Consider the following 16124-nt stretch of genomic DNA (forward strand, 5'->3'; position numbering starts at 1 on the left):
CATTCTATTTGGGAACCGCCAATAATGTGTGTAGCATGGAAGATATCGCCATCTCTTGGTTGTTATGTTGACAATGAAAGTATGCCGCTCAAAATATTATTTATCTCTGCTTTAAAATCGAGCTCTGGCACCTCTACAAATCCCTGCTTCCCTCTGCAAAGGGCCTATCTATTTACTTTTATGTTGAGTCATCACCCTCTTATTAAAAGCACCAGCTGGAGAGCACCGCTGTCATTTGCATCCATTACTATTAATTTATATTGGGTATGACTATGACTGGATCTCTTTTACAATGAATTACAATGTCTAGTCAGTCCTTGATCTTTAAAGGTGCTCTGAATTTATGTTTTGCGGTCTCAGAAAGGGCTAGCGAGATACCATCTTGTTATATCATATTATGATTGTTTTGAGAAAGTGTTGTCATCCGAGATTTATTATTATTGCTCGCTAGTTGATTATGCCATTGATATGAGTAAACATGAGACCTAAGTGTTATTGTGAATGTGGTTAGTAATAATCTTTGCTGAAAACTTGAATGCTGGCTTTACATATTTACAACAACAAGAGCAAACCGAGTTTGTAAAAGTTTTTCTTTATCACTTTCAGTTTATCAACTGGATTGCTTGAGGACAAGCAAAGGTTTAAGCTTGGGGGAGTTGATACGTCTCCGTCGTATCTACTTTTCCAAACACTTTTGCCCTTGTTTTGGACTCTAACTTGCATGATTTGAATGGAACTAACCCAGACTGACGCTGTTTTCAGCAGAATTGCCATGGTGTTATTTATGTGCAGAAACAAAAGTTCTCGGAATGACCTGAAACTCCACGGAACGTATTTTTGGAAAATATTAAAAATACTGGCAAAAGAATCAAGGCCAGGGGGCCCACACCCTTGCCACGAGGGTGGGGGGCGCGCCCCCCTGCCTCGTGGGCCCCCTGTTGCTCCACCGACCTCAACTCCAACTCCATATATTCGTGTTCGGGGAGAAAAAAATCAGAGAGAAAAAGATTCATCGTGTTTTACGATATGGAGCCACCGCCAAGCCCTAAACTCTCTTGGGAGGGCTGATCTAGAGTCCGTTCGGGGCTCCGGAGAGGGGAATCCGTCGCCATCGTCATCATCAACCATCCTCCATCACCAATTTCATGATGCTCACCGCCGTGAGTAATTCCATCATAGGCTTGCTGGACGGTGATGGGCTGGATGAGATTTATCATGTAATCGAGTTAGTTTTGTTAGGGTTTGATCCCTAGTATCCACTATGTTCTGAGATTGATGTTGCTATGACTTTGCTATGCTTAATGCTTGTCACTAGGGCCCGAGTGCCATGATTTCAGATCTGAACCTATTATCTTTTCATGAATATATGTGACTTCTTGATCCTATCTTGCAAGTCTATAGTCACCTACTATGTGTTATGATCCGGCAACCCCGAAGTTACAATAATCGGGACCACTCCCGGTGATGACCATAGTTTGAGGAGTTCATGTATTCACTATGTGTTAATGCTTTGGTCCGGTACTCTATTAAAAGGAGGCCTTAATATCCCTTAGTTTCCATTAGGACCCCGCTGCCACGGGAGGGTAGGACAAAAGATGTCATGGAAGTTCTTTTCCATAAGCACGTATGACTATATTCGGAATACATGCCTACATTACATTGATGAATTGGAGCTAGTTCTGTGTCACCCTATGTTATGACTGTTACATGATGAACCGCATCCGGCATAGTTCTCTATCACCGAACCAATGCCTACGAGCTTTTCGTATATTGTTCTTCGCTTATTTAGTTTTCCGTTGCTATTGTTACAATCATTACAAAACCCAAAAATATTACTTTTGCTACCGTTACCATTACTTCCATACTACTTTGCTACTAAATACTTTGCTGCAGATACTAAGTTATCCAGGTGTGGTTGAATTGACAACTCAACTGCTAAAACTTGAGAATATTCTTTGGCTCCCCTTGTGTCGAATCAATAAATTTGGGTTGAATAATCTACCCTCGAAAACTTTTGCGATCCCCTATACTTGTGGGTTATCATTTGGTTGGAAAGTTATCTCGGGATCCCTGGCGACGAACAAATGCAAGTCCTTGAAAGTGCGTTATATCGACTAGAGGGGTGGTGAATAGGCGATTTTTACAAATTCGTCACTGAGGAAATACAACATGAGGAATTTGCTAAGTGACGAACAACTAGCAGCGGAATAAGTACACAGGTTCAAGCATAACATGGTAGTAACACAATCATCATGATGATATGAAACAAGCACATAGCACAGGTAGCGTGTAAACAGGATAAGCAGGCAGAAGATAAGATGACTGAAGAAATAGGATTGAAGAAATTAAGGAAGTCTTTAGTCAAATTATTCAAACAGTAACGATCAAGTTCATCAACACATGAATGAGGAAATGGAAGGGTTGAGGAAATAGAACCAGTAGCTCAGCGAAGACAACGATTTGGTAGACCAGTTCCAACTGCTGTGACAGTTGTACGTCTGCTTGGAGCGGCTAGGTATTTAAACCCGTGGACACACAGTCCCAGACACACAGTCCTCACCGTATTCTCCTTGAGCTAAAGTCACACATTTCTCACCCAATCACTCGTGGTAAGTCTTCACAGGTGACTTCCAAACCTTCACAGACTTGGTCACTCGGCGATCTACAATTCCTCTTGGATGCTCTAGACCATTACGCCTAACCATCTGGAAGATGCATAGTTTTCAAAGGTAACAAGTGTCGGTTCCACACAGGAACAATCTCTTCAGTGATGCTCAATCACTTTGGGTTTTAGGTATTTGGGTTTGGGTTTTTCCTCACTTGATGATTTTCGCTCAAAGTCCTCGGAGGATGGGATGCTCTCAATGACAAGTGTCAGTTTCTCTCGGAGCAGCCAACCAACTAGTGGTTGTAGGGGGCGGCTATTTATAGCCGGGGAGCAGCCTGACATGATAAGACGTAAATGCCCTTCAATGATATGACCGTTAGGTGGATAAGATATTTGGGACAGCTGGTGCATAGCACAACAACGGTCGGAAATTTGAGCTCTCAAATTACTCAGGGCTATCATGTTCCTCACTTGTAAGCAATCCACACTGGCGAATTCCTAACTCCTCAGTCAGAACAAATTCCTCAGAGAACAGAAAATCTTCGTCTCTGTCATTGAAGAAATTGACTGAACTGTATGAGATTTCCAATGGCTTCACTAGAAAGGATTGGGTATGTGTAGGCTTTGAGATGAGCATCACTTGGAAACTTTTAGTTAGTTATACCTCGACCCCCTTTAACAGTACGGTGTTTCCTACGACTCAAGAAAGAGAAAATGAAACTACGAAAACAAAAGTCTTCATGCTTCATAATCCTCGCATCAATATCAAAGTCTTTAAGGTCACACCAATTTCCTCATTTTCAAAGTCTTCAAGAAAACCAAAGTCTTCAACTGAAGACATGCATTTTTAGGGGTCGACTTTCTTCGTAAATATCAAACTCCTCATAGACTTATAGACCCTGTGTACACTCACATACACATTAGTCCCTTAACTTATAAGTCTTCAATACACCAAAATCAGTAAAGGGCACTAGATGCATTTACAGTCCTAAAGACATAGATCTATAACAGAAACTTGCCCACTTTTTTTTGATCAAAAGGGGTTTCCCCCCACCTCATTTTATTAGAAAACGAGGCAAAGCAAGTCTCAGAGACTGTTACAAGCAACCGGGTCTACCAGAATTGGCAGATCAGAGAAATTTAACGCAAAAGCTGCAGCCTAGAGCGCAAACTCGAAACCGTATCAAGAAACTACTCAAGAAGAGTCTAGTGCCACGTAGGCAAACGGCCCAACCACTATCCAAACATATACAGTATTGTTACTCAGAGAATAGGACGACCACCAACTCCTATCTCGAGAATCATCTCGAGTGAGCCTTCAGCACGCTCCCACCCCGGGTCCTCTTTGCGCATGCTCTCAGTTCCCAACCTAGGCGATCCTGAGCAGCTCGCCTCTTTGACGGTCCAGGAGCTGAAGGCAGCGTCATAGATCACCTCCGTATAGAATTTTCCATTGGTGCAGAGAAGAGCTGATCCTCGCCAAGATCACACGAGTGCTTGTCCATGGTACGCCCTGAAAACAGATATCGTTACGTGTTAACCAGTATGGGGGCCTGGCCCATCCCACTGTTGGCATAGGGCCCAAGCCCATGTGTATCTGACCTAGATGAGAGCACCAGACACCTGTCTGGAGAGGTGCCTGAGTCATACATGAGAGAAGCCTCAGCCGCCACTCACACATACGCACATGTATTCTCCCGATTCAACATGGTATCGAGCCAGGTTGCGGCGGCACCGGTGTAGTCCCTCACCGGCGAGGCGGTGGGGCCTGGCGGGGTCAGGCGGGAGGAGCCTGCTCGCGCTGCTGTAGCAGGGTAGTTGCTCGCGCGGCTGCGCAGGGGATGTGCGAACGGGGCGGGGCTGTGTGGAGTGCATGGAGGGGCGCTGGAGCTAGTAAAGCTGGAGAGGAGAGGCGGATGCACGGGGGACTCGCGCGGCGGAGCCTGAGAAGAAGCTGCGGGCAGGTGAAGTTCCCCTGCTGCGGGCAAGACGAGATCCTCTACTCTTCTTCCGTGCTGCTACTGCTGAATTTGCTGCCGAAGCTGCTGAACTGCTGTTTCCGCTGGTTGAAGAGAAGAGGAGTGTTGTACTGGTGCTTGCTGCTGCTTGCGGTTGGTTGCGCTTCTGTCGAGGGCTGCTGCTGGGACTGGTACTGTTGGAGGTCAAGGTCCTCTGCTCGTCTGCAGCTGCTGAACTGCAGGTGCTTCCACTGCTGTGGTTGATTTTTTTCTCTGCTGCTGGTTGAAGAAGAAGAGGGGAGGCCATCATGGGGGCTGAACTCACTGCGGCCGTAGAGAAACTTGCGCAGCTCATGAGTGCGAAAGCTGCCGAGGGTTTACCTCCTGCAAGTGGCACCATCGTTGTGCCCCATGCGGATCAGGTGTTCAAGCTTGAGCTCATGCCAAATGATGTCAAGCTAAATGGCGTGAGCAGCTACTTGAGCTGGTCGGGGCGGGCCTTGTTGATCTTGAAGATAAAGGGCCTGACAGAGTATGTTCTTGGAATGGTTAAAGAACCGGCTGACAAGGCGAGCCCAGAATGGAAGAAGTGGAGTGTTACCGACCCACTGATTTTGGCATGGATGTTGAACTCCTTGATTCCAGCCATTGCAATGTCTGTTGAGGCATTGCCAACTGCTTCTGCCGTGTGGAGCATGCTGTCCACGAGGTATTCTGGTAAGGGAAACCTGATACTCATGTCTCAAATTGAAGACAATATTCATGTTGTTCATCAAGGTGACAGAAGCGTGCTGGTGTATGTGAATGAGCTACAACACCTTTGGGCAGATCTGGATCAGTGTGATCCCCTTGAGATTCCACATGCAGAGTCCATGGAAATTGCCAGGAAGTGGGTTGAGCGCAGGCGTGTGGTGCAGTTTCTAAAGGGCCTAGATCCAACTTTTGAAAGTAGGCATGCTACGATGCTACATCAGCCGACACTTGCACCCCTTGATGAGGCCATTGCTGCGATGTCCCAAGAAGAGGTACGCCTACAGTCGAGAAAAGGATTTGGAAATGAATCTGCTTATAGAGTGACTGACCAGCGAGGTCCTGGGGTGTGTCACAATTGTGGTCTACCAGGGCATATCAGTCGATTCTGCACTGGACCTAGGAGAGTCAGAGGTCGAGGGTATAGTGGTGGCAATAGCAGCCGAGGTGGTTGGAATTGGAGTCGTGGTCAGAATGGGAGTGGCTGTTCTTGGAATGCTCCTCATTGGAACGCTCCCAAGGCAAATGTAGCTGCTTCAGCTGAAGGGAAGTAGCCTGTAGGAGGACAAGAGACTGCTATCAGCTATGCCAACTTTGGTGATACAAATGAAGGTAACGTTGAACATGCATCAATCGCAACCCATAAAATAAAATCAGAATGGGTGCTTGACTCGGGAGCATCACAACATGTTGCTGGAGATTTTAATGAGTTTAAATCTTATGTTCCACACTCTCTTGCACTTCAACAAGACATTCACACAGCAGATGGCACAGCCCAACCCATCACAGGTGTTGGGACAGTTAGCTGCACACCGAGTATTGAATTATCCTCAGTGTTGCATGTGCCAGCTTTTCATGTGAACTTAGTGTCCTTGAGTGCTTTGGTTGACCAAATAGATTGTCGAATAATTCTTGACAAAGTTGTGTTCTTGATCCAGGAGAGATTGACGGGCAGGAGTCTTGGGACTGGAACAAGGCGTAGGGGCTGTGGTACATGGACCGTTGCATGCCAGACTAGGAAGGATGGGACATGCTAGCTACAGTTGCTGAGGACAAGGAGACTAGAGCATTGATCCATCACTGTAGGATGGGACATGTGTCTTTTGACAAAATGTATCAAGTATTTCCTGATGTAATGAGTGGTGTGGACAAGGGCAAGCTGAAATGTGATGCGTGTGAGTTTGATAAACATACCAGAAACTCATATGTGAGTAAGGGGATCAGGAGCATATCTCCTTTTGTGTTGATCCACTCTGATGTATGGACCTGTCCAGTGTTATCTGTTAGTGGTATGAAGTACTTCATTACGTTCATTGATTGTCATTCTCGGATGACTTGGGTCTATCTTCTGAAACATAAAGATGAAGCGTTTCAGTGTTTCAAAGTCTTTTATGCACTTGTTCAGACTCAATTTAATGTGAAAATTCAAGCACTCAGATCTGACAATGGCACTGAGTATGTTAACAAGGCCATTGGTACCTTCATGTCAGACAAGGGCATCCTGCATCAAACATCTTGCCCGGACACACCTCCTCGGAATGGGGTGGCAAAGAGGAAAAATCGCCACCTGCTAGAGGTGGCACGGGCACTGATGTTCACCATGAATGTGCCCAAGTTCCTGTGGAGTGAAGCTGTTATGATGGCCACCTTCTTGATCAACCGCACGCCATCCCGAGTGACAGGTATGAAATCACCGTGTGAGTTGGTTTTCGCAGAAAAGAAATTTCCCGTTCCTCCCAAGGTGTTCGGTTCCACTTGTTTTGTTCACGATCATAGGCCATCAGTCAACAAATTGGATCCTCGGGCCGTGAAGTGCATCTTTGTTGGGTATTCTTCAGGACAAAGAGGGTACAAATGCTGGAGTCCGTCTGAGAGGCGGACATTTGTGAGCATGGATGTTACGTTTCGTGAATCGGAACCTTTCTATGGTGAGAAAACTGATCTAAGTGTCTTGTTTGAAGACCTTGACCAATGTCTCCAACCGGAAATTGGTCAAGTGGGGGAGAGTAGTAGCACACAAATGCGGACGATGCATCAGTCACCTCAAGTAACAGACGACTCCACAGTAACTCATGTGGCTCCTGTGATAGAAGCATCGACTTCCATTGGTGATTTACAGGTTGGCGCACCGGCTCAGGTTGGTAGTGTGTCGAGGTGGACATCAGAGCAGGAGGAGCAGCTAAAGGGGTAATCGCGGAAGTGTTCACTGTCTCAGATTGGTATTGTCCCGAGGTGGATAACAGAGCAAGAGGAGCATCTAAAGGTGTATTCACGGAAGCGAGGTGAGGGTGTTGCACATCAGGGGGAGCAACAAGATCTGCCACTGACGGAACAACAAGGTAGTAATGATGTTATATCCATCTCTTCTGACGAGAATAAAGATGAAGGGCCAGTGGCCTTAAGGAGAACTACTCGAGCAACAGCAGGGATACCGGAGAAATGGTATGGATTCGATGACAATGATATTGGAAATTATGTATCTTATGAAGCATTATCTCCAACCCACAAAGCATTTGTTGCTTCTCTTCAGTATGTGTCAGTTCCGACTACTTGGAAGAAGGCAAAGGAGGATTCAAAGTGGCGAGTGGCCACGGTGGAAGAGTTGGAGGCTCTATGTAAGAACAAGACATGGGTACTAACACCCCTTCCAAAAGGAAAGAAGGCAGTTAGCTGCAAATGGGTATACACTGTGAAGCAGAATGCAGAAGGAAAGGTAGAAAGGTACAAAGCAAGGCTTGTGGCGAGGGGGTACAGTTAGACATATGGCATTGACTACGATGAGACCTTTGCTCCAGTAGCAAAGATGAACGCCGTGAGGATTCTGATCTCCTGTGCATTAAACTTTGGGTGGCCTTTACACCAACTTGATGTGAAGAATGCCTTCTTGCATGGGGACTTGAGGGAGGAGGTATACATGGATATTCCACCTGGGTTCTCGACTTCGGAGACTACTGGCAAGGTATGCTGGCTAAAGAAAGCTCTTTATGGACTGAAACAGTCTCCAAGAGCTTGGTTTGACAAGTTTAGACGGGCTGTGTGTGACATGGGGTATGGACAATGCAATGGTGACCATACATTGTTTTATAGACACTCTAAAGGAAAAATGACCATCCTTGCAGTTTATCTTGATGATATCATTATCACCGGCGATGATGACGTAGAGATAGCAAGGTTAAAGGGGTGTCTGAGTAAGGCATTCGAAGTTAAAGATCTTGGTCGACTCAAGTACTTCCTTGGTATAGAAGTGGCAAGGTCTGGAAAAGGAATAGCTCTTTCTCAAAGAAAGTATACCCTGGATCTCCTCTGTGATGTTGGCTTGTTGGGTTGTCGAGCTGCTTCAACCCCAATTGATCAAAATCATAAAGTGACTGCCCAATCAGGTGATCTGGTGGATAAAGAAAAATATCAGCGATTGGTGGGAAGATTGTTGTACTTGTATCATACACGACCAGACATTGCATTTGCAGTAAGTGTTGTGAGTAGATATATGCATGAGCCTAGAAGTGAACATCTAGAGGCAGTATATAGAATCCTGAGATACTTGAAGGGTTCTCCTGGGAAGGGATTGATATATAAAAGTTATGGGCATCTTGTTGTGGATGGTTATTGTGATGCTGATTGGGCTAGCTGCCTAGATGATAGGATATCAACTTCAGGCCATTGTGTCTTCGTAGGAGGAAATTTAGTGTCTTGGAGAAGCAAGAAACAATCCGTTGTTTCCAAATCAATCGTAGAGGCTGAATACAGATCTTCAGGGATTGAGTGAGTTGTTATGGACAAGAAATCTATTAGAAGAGCTGAAGATATTGAAGACCAGTTGTATGAATGTATGGTGTGACAACAAGTCGGCAATTAACATAGCAAACAACCCAGTTCAACATGATAGAGCCAAACATGTGGAGATTGATCGATTCTTTATCAAAGAAAAACTGGATGCTGGGATTATCAACATAGAGTATGTGAGTTCAGGACAACAAATTGCAGATTGCTTGACTAAAGGACTAGAACTATAGAATGTAGTTCAGCGTGTGACAAGATGGGAATGATTGATATCTACCACCCATATTGAGGGGGAGTGTTGACCGGTATGGGGGCTTGGCCCATCCCACTGTTGGCATAGGGCCCATGCCCATGTGTATCTGACCTAGATGAGAGCACCCGACACGTGTCTGGAGAGGTGCGTGAGTCATACATGAGAGAAGCCTCAGCCGCCACTCACACATACGCACAGGTATTCTCCCGATTCAACATTACGCATAGTCCAAATGCCCCAAATGGCAGCAACACAAGCAATGTTAATAACATTTTTCTTGTTGTTCATATTCCAAAAGGAAGATAACTCGGCCATATTATTAGGCACATTAAACCCAAAAGCTTCAGCAACATCACTCCAAATTTGCTTAGCTACCACACACTCAAAGAACAGGTGGTGAACTGATTCCTCTTCATTACAGTATATGCAGGATAAGTTCTCTACCACCCTCCTTTTGTTCAGGTTGTCTCTAGTAAGAATCTTATTATTAAAAGCCAGCCAAACAAAGACTAAGTATCTGTTAGGAACAACAATTTTCCAGAAATTTTTCCAGAGCGGGGTAGAGACCCCACCACAGTTAATCATGTTGTAAAAGGATTTGACTGAGTAAATCCCTCATGGCTCCATTAGCCAAACAGGGTGATCCTCCTCATCGGTCAGGATTTTGGTAGAGATGATCTGGGTCCGGTCATGCCATTTTTCATAAAACCAGCATCCACACACCTACTAAAAGTGAACTTCAGATTGGTACCATCCCACACCTCCGACACTACACATTGTTGTTGCTGACAAATATCATACACCTCCCAAAATTGAGTTTTTAGGGAAGAATCCCCCACCCAAGTGTCATTCCAGAAACTGATTTTATCACCATTACCCAAAATCCATCTAAAAAAGGCCTTATGCCTTCAAAAGCCCAGGTAACCCCTTTCCAAAAAGGGCACCCCACACCCTGTTTGGACCATAAAAATTAGGTTTACTAGTTCTATATTTATCATCTATCAATCTCACCCAGTCTTTATCATTATTCATGAGATATCTCTTAGCCCAAGAAGCTAACAGAGCCATGTTAAACTATCTTAAGTTGGGTACCACCAAGCCACTAAATTCTTTTTTTTTCGAGAGATCAGCCCCCAGTTCGCAAGATGATATTTATGCTCGTCCCCCGAGCCCCCCCCCCCAGAAGAAATGTGCCATCTGAGAGGTAATGGCTTTAATGGCCCACTTAGGAAATTTAATCACAGACATCAAGTACATAGGAATACTAGTAATGCAAGCTTTGAGCAAAACTAACTTTGCCTCATAGCTCAGTAACCTCCCTTTCCAATCACAAATTCTCTTAATGATTTTGTCTATGATGTATTGGATATCTTCTCTCCTCAGCTTGAGATAATGGAGTGGCAACCCAGATATTTAAGAGGGAAAACCCCCAATTTGCAGCAAAATATTTGAGATAATAACTTAGCATCATCTTCATTCATATTTACTTGTACCACCTCGCACTTGTCATAGTTGATCTTCAAACCAGAAAGGTTTTCAAAAATGCAAGTAACCATTTTAGATTTTTTACATATTCAGGCTTAGGATCTAGGAATAGTATTGTGTCATTAGCGTATAGTAAACAGATAAGCCCATGTGGGATGATATGGGGAACAATCCCAGAAATCATGTTGTTGTTGATAGCCTTCACTATCATATGCGAAAACACATCTGGCACAAGGTTAAAAAGCATGGGGGAGCTAGGGTCTCCTTGTTTCAACCCTCCCCCCCCCCCCCCCCCCCACAAAGTAAGGACCTAAAACATCATTGATCTTAACACAGAAGGAGCTTTGTTGCAGAATGGACAGGTTCCAACTAATCCACTTAGCCCCAAAACCCCTAGATGTTAACATCTCCACTAGGAAATCCCAGTTCACACGATCGTAGACTTTCTCATAATCTAATTTGAGAACAATCCCCGGCTCTCCAGATTTGTGCACTTCATGGATAACCTCGTGGGCAGTAACCACACTTTCTAGAATAAATCTGCCTCTCACAAAAGCGGACTGACAGGGAGACAATAATCTATGACCCACAGGGGAAACCCTATTTGTCATAGCCTTACTAAATTTTTTTACAGAGCAATTGCTCAGACAAATGGGCCTAATTTTTTCATATTCTTGGCATCCAGCTCCTTAGGGATAAGAGTGACTATAGAATAGTTTAATCTCTGAATATCCAAAGACCCATTCTCAAAGTCCCTCACAGGAGCCATAAAATCTTTCTTGATAATCTCCCTAAAGTGTTGGTAAAACAAAAAGGAGAGACCATCAGGTCCAGGGGCTCCATTAGCATAAGAGCCCATAATAGCTTCTTTAATTTCCTCATCCGAAAATGGCCTTTCTAGCATGGTATTTTCAGCTTCTGTCACAAGTTCATCTTTAGACCAAAAATGGTCATCCAGATGGATGTTAGGTTTAGGTTCAAACCCAAAGAGGTTTTTGTAAAATTTAGTTGCAACCTCCAACATGTCTTTAGTGGAGTAAACAGGTCCGTCTGGGCCTTCCAAGATAGGTAGCTGGTTTTTCCTTCTACGCTGGTTAGCAACAACATGGAAATATGCAGTATTCCTACCCCCCTCTTTGATTTTCCTGTCCCTAGATCTCTGCCACATGGCAGTTTCTTCTTTTTTTTTCAAAATCTCATGAAGCTCATCCCTAATTTGTTTCATCCTGAGGATATCCTCGGCATTAGTTCTATTCTTTTCAGAGAAAATATGTAGACCCACTATGCGGTCTACATGTTGAAGATACATTCCACACTCTTATCACATTTGGTCATGCAACAGCGTTGTGGGAGAGGATGTATGCATGCTGGAGGCTACCGGCCAGGAACGTATTGATCAATACGCGCGGAGATTGGCTCCTGTATGTTCTTTCTTGTTGCTCGGATGAGGAGCGGAACATTGTACTGATGCCTACTTGGAGGATTTGGCAGTTGCGGTCGGATATGACGCATGGCAAGGACATTCCACCGTTGGAGATTTCTGCTGCATTCCTCGAGAGTTACATGAGCTCACTCAGACTATCAAAACGATATACAGTAGAAGAGATGATCAAAGGGAAGATGCCGTTGATTGATCCCGGAACTTATTTTCCAACGCTGATGCGCCATGCTGTTCCTTGGCCAGCACCGTTGGTGGGTCAGGTGGCATTGTCGGTAGATGGGTCTCATTCAGAAGTAAATGGCATGTCGGCTGGTATGGCACTTGCGAAGGTAGGATGGGAGCGTGATATTTGCAGCATACATATTTATTTTTAATTACGATGACGCATTGGAGGCAGAACTTCATGCTCTCATGCAAGGAATGGCCCTCGCCTGTCAATATGCAGAGGGTACGATTACAATGCAATCCGATTCCTCTGAAGCTTTATCAAGTCTCGTCGATGATCGGTTATGTAGATCGGCATATGGACACTTAGGGCGTGTTCGGAGGCTCTCCAGCTCCACGCTTCACAAATTTCTGGAGGAGAGCTGAGCCGAACGAGTTTGGGCCAAGAAGCTAGAAGCGAGAAGCTCAGCCAGCCGCCAGTGTAAAAACGTGAAGCACCAAAAGCCCAGCTCCACCGATTGGAAAAGGAGAAGTTCGCCCAAATTACATACAACTGCCACCGCCAAGTGAGGGCAGATCGAACCGGTACGCTGGCTGAAACATATCGCTCGATGGAATCGGTACCCTGCGCTCCTTCTCTCGCTGAAAAGCCAAGCTGGGCTGCCTCCAACCGGCCCATTATGGTGCTAAGGCAGGCCACCCATGCTGCCAGCCCATAGTGGCGATGGGAGAAGCCAGCGATCGCTGCCGAACGAAACTGTCTCGCTGCGTGGAGTGAGAAGCAGGGATGGGAAGCTGGAGTCGTGGAGTTCGTGGAGTTGGGAGGAGATCAGAACAGGCCCTTAGTGGCTAAGATCAAGGCTCTAATGCAGAACCGGGAGTTTATTCCACAACAGATTAGACGTGAACAGAATAGGGCAGCAGATTGACTGGCTCTATACGTACAGTCGTACAGGAACAGGCCACTGCCGTGAGGCTTAACCGTGGTCCCCCATGTATCAAGGAATTATTGCCTCTTGACTGGTAATCCTTTAACAATGGAATAAACTCCTTTTCCCCTGAAAATAAATTCCAATCGACTTACATATAGCCACACTCTTAATACTGGGCCAATAGAATATGTATGCCCTGTTGCAACGCGGGGCAATTAACTAGTTGATGATAATGGTTCAGATTGAGGGGGCGTGTAAAGAATCAATTTAGTGATTCTTGCTATATCTTTGTGACACGATTTGATATGATACGTATCTATCTCAATCTGTAAATTTGATACCGTGTGATCCATTGTAATCTTTGATTGATTGTTGCACCAACCAACACTGTAAATGGAAGGAGAAGGCACACAAGCATATCACGGCAAATCAGTGTTTCAAACTCAAACATCCGACCATCATCTCCTACCCGCGCCTCACTAGAATCTATCCACCGCCTCACCACCCCATAACCACCTACAACTCCACATCTAGATGGAGGGTTCGTGGATAAGCTTGGTGCGGCAACAAACATATGGAGACATCGGGTTTGGGAGATGCAACCCCATGATAAAACACAGGAGTAAATTACATAAAACCATCACTTAAAAGGCTAGGTTTGCAGAAAACACTACGTTACATTTTTGTTGCAGAAAGCACCGTGTCTACCGTAATATTTTTACAAATAACACTAATCGACGAATTTGCCTCAGCTGAGCACGTTTATGACAGATGGGGGCCGCCAGTCAGGTTGACATGGCACCACTTAACATCTCACATATAATCGCGATAATTGGTAACGTTATCATCATGTGTGACCCTGTGGGGTCCACCTGTCATTGAAAGGAAAAAAACTGGTTTGTCATCCTCCACTCCAATGTACCGCACCAAATCAAGTCCACCACCCCGCCGTCGCCCGTCCCGCTGCCGACCGAGGCAAAGTCCCCACAGTCGCACGTGCCGCCATCCTTCCCATGCTCCCGCGCGGACCCTTCCTCGTCCTCTCCTCCCTCGCCGCCGCGCACTTGGACTGCGCGGTCTCCGCTCCCGGCTGCGCCGCCGCCGGCGCCATCCGCCTCCGCGTGTTCTTCGGAGGGCCCTACCTGCTCTGCCTTGCCACGGAAGCAGGGGACTCCACAGCCGTGCGCCTCATCTTGCGTTGGTAGCCGCACCTTCTGCCGGTCCTCAACCCCGAGGCGGCGGTGCTGCACGCGACTGATGCATGGGGCGACTGAGAGAGGTGAGGAGGCTGGGGCAGGAGGCGCTCGAGGCGCGCAGCGCGTGACAAGAATGGGAGGGAGGCTCTTGGCGCAGAATGCGGCGACGCGCTCCTGCTCCTTCTCCCTGCGGTTTGGGCGCTCCCGGCCCTCGCGGGAGATGGGCTTAGTGAGGGGCGGCCTTCCACCACGCGCCGAGGACGCCGTGAGTGCGCTCTAGGATGACTGCCCTGCCGGAGGTTGTAGATGACAAGGAGTGGGCGCGGAGGTCGTGGCAGGGGCTGCCGCCCGTCCAGGCTCGAATTGGAGTGGAGGACCACGAATCCACTGTGTGGAAGTGGATGGCGGCTCGATTCTTGCTGGGTCCAGGCGAGTGATGGTAAACGACGGTGACATTCGTGGAGCTCAGGGGCCATGGTGATGGGGGGCGGCGGCGCTCTGCTGAGCCCAGGTGTGGGGCTACCAAGGCCACGCAATGGCGTTGGCCCCGTGCGCGCCATCGGTCCACTTGTCATTGACCCTTGAGCCGGGTTGGGAGGCTTTCTTCGCCTGATTGTAGCGGTCACGTGGCCTCTGTCCACCCTTCATGGACGGACGCCGACTGTAGCAATCGCCAGCCGTCGGTCCACCGTCATGGACCCGACAGCCGGGTTGCCTGGGTCCAAGTCGTCCGGGCAGATCAGTCGGACCTGAGCGCTCTCGAGTGGCCCTCGTGGCACGCCACCAAGCAACGGATGGCTCAGAGGCACAATTCGGCCACGAGGCACCCATGGAAGTGGGTACTCCACCATCCTTTATAGGAGTAATTACCGGTGCTAGGTGTAGTTAGTTCTAGTGATAGGTTAGTCGTCTGGCTAGTTCTAGTAAAGTCTTGGCTCGCTAAGCTTGTGCTCATTAAGCATCAATTTGTTAAGCTTGTTTATCTTAATAAGATAATACTTTGGACTCTTCTCATTAAGGTGCCAAGAAATGTTGCCACTTAACATAAAATTTGTGTTGTGTTGTATTAACCAGCTTAACAAACTGCGGAATGCATAAGAAGTTAGCCCAAATGGATAAGAAGTTGGCCCAAATGTCCCCGGACGAGGGTCACCCCACCAATACACCACCAGCAAGGAATGGAGGTGTGCACAAAGATGCGGCGGCTGGTTAGTGATACATCTCCAACGTATCTATAATTTTTGCTTGTTCCATGCTGTTATATTATCAATCTTGTATGTTTTATAATCATTTTATATCATTTTTTGGATACTAACCTATTGACATAGTGCCAAGTGCCAGTTGCTGTTTTCTGCATGTTTTTTACATCGCAGGAAATCAATATCAGATGGAGTCCAAACGCAACGAAACTTTACGGATATTTTTTGGGACCAAAAGGAACATAATGGGCCCTAGCTGCGCCTGGGGGGTGCTTCGAGGAGAGCACAACCCACCAGCGCGCGCTAGGAGGCCCAGGCGCGCCCTGGTGGGTTGTGCCTATAAGTGCATCTAGTGCC

The sequence above is a fragment of the Aegilops tauschii genome, chromosome 7 (assembly GCF_002575655.3).
Source record: "Aegilops tauschii subsp. strangulata cultivar AL8/78 chromosome 7, Aet v6.0, whole genome shotgun sequence".
Taxonomy (NCBI): Eukaryota; Viridiplantae; Streptophyta; class Magnoliopsida; order Poales; family Poaceae; genus Aegilops; species Aegilops tauschii.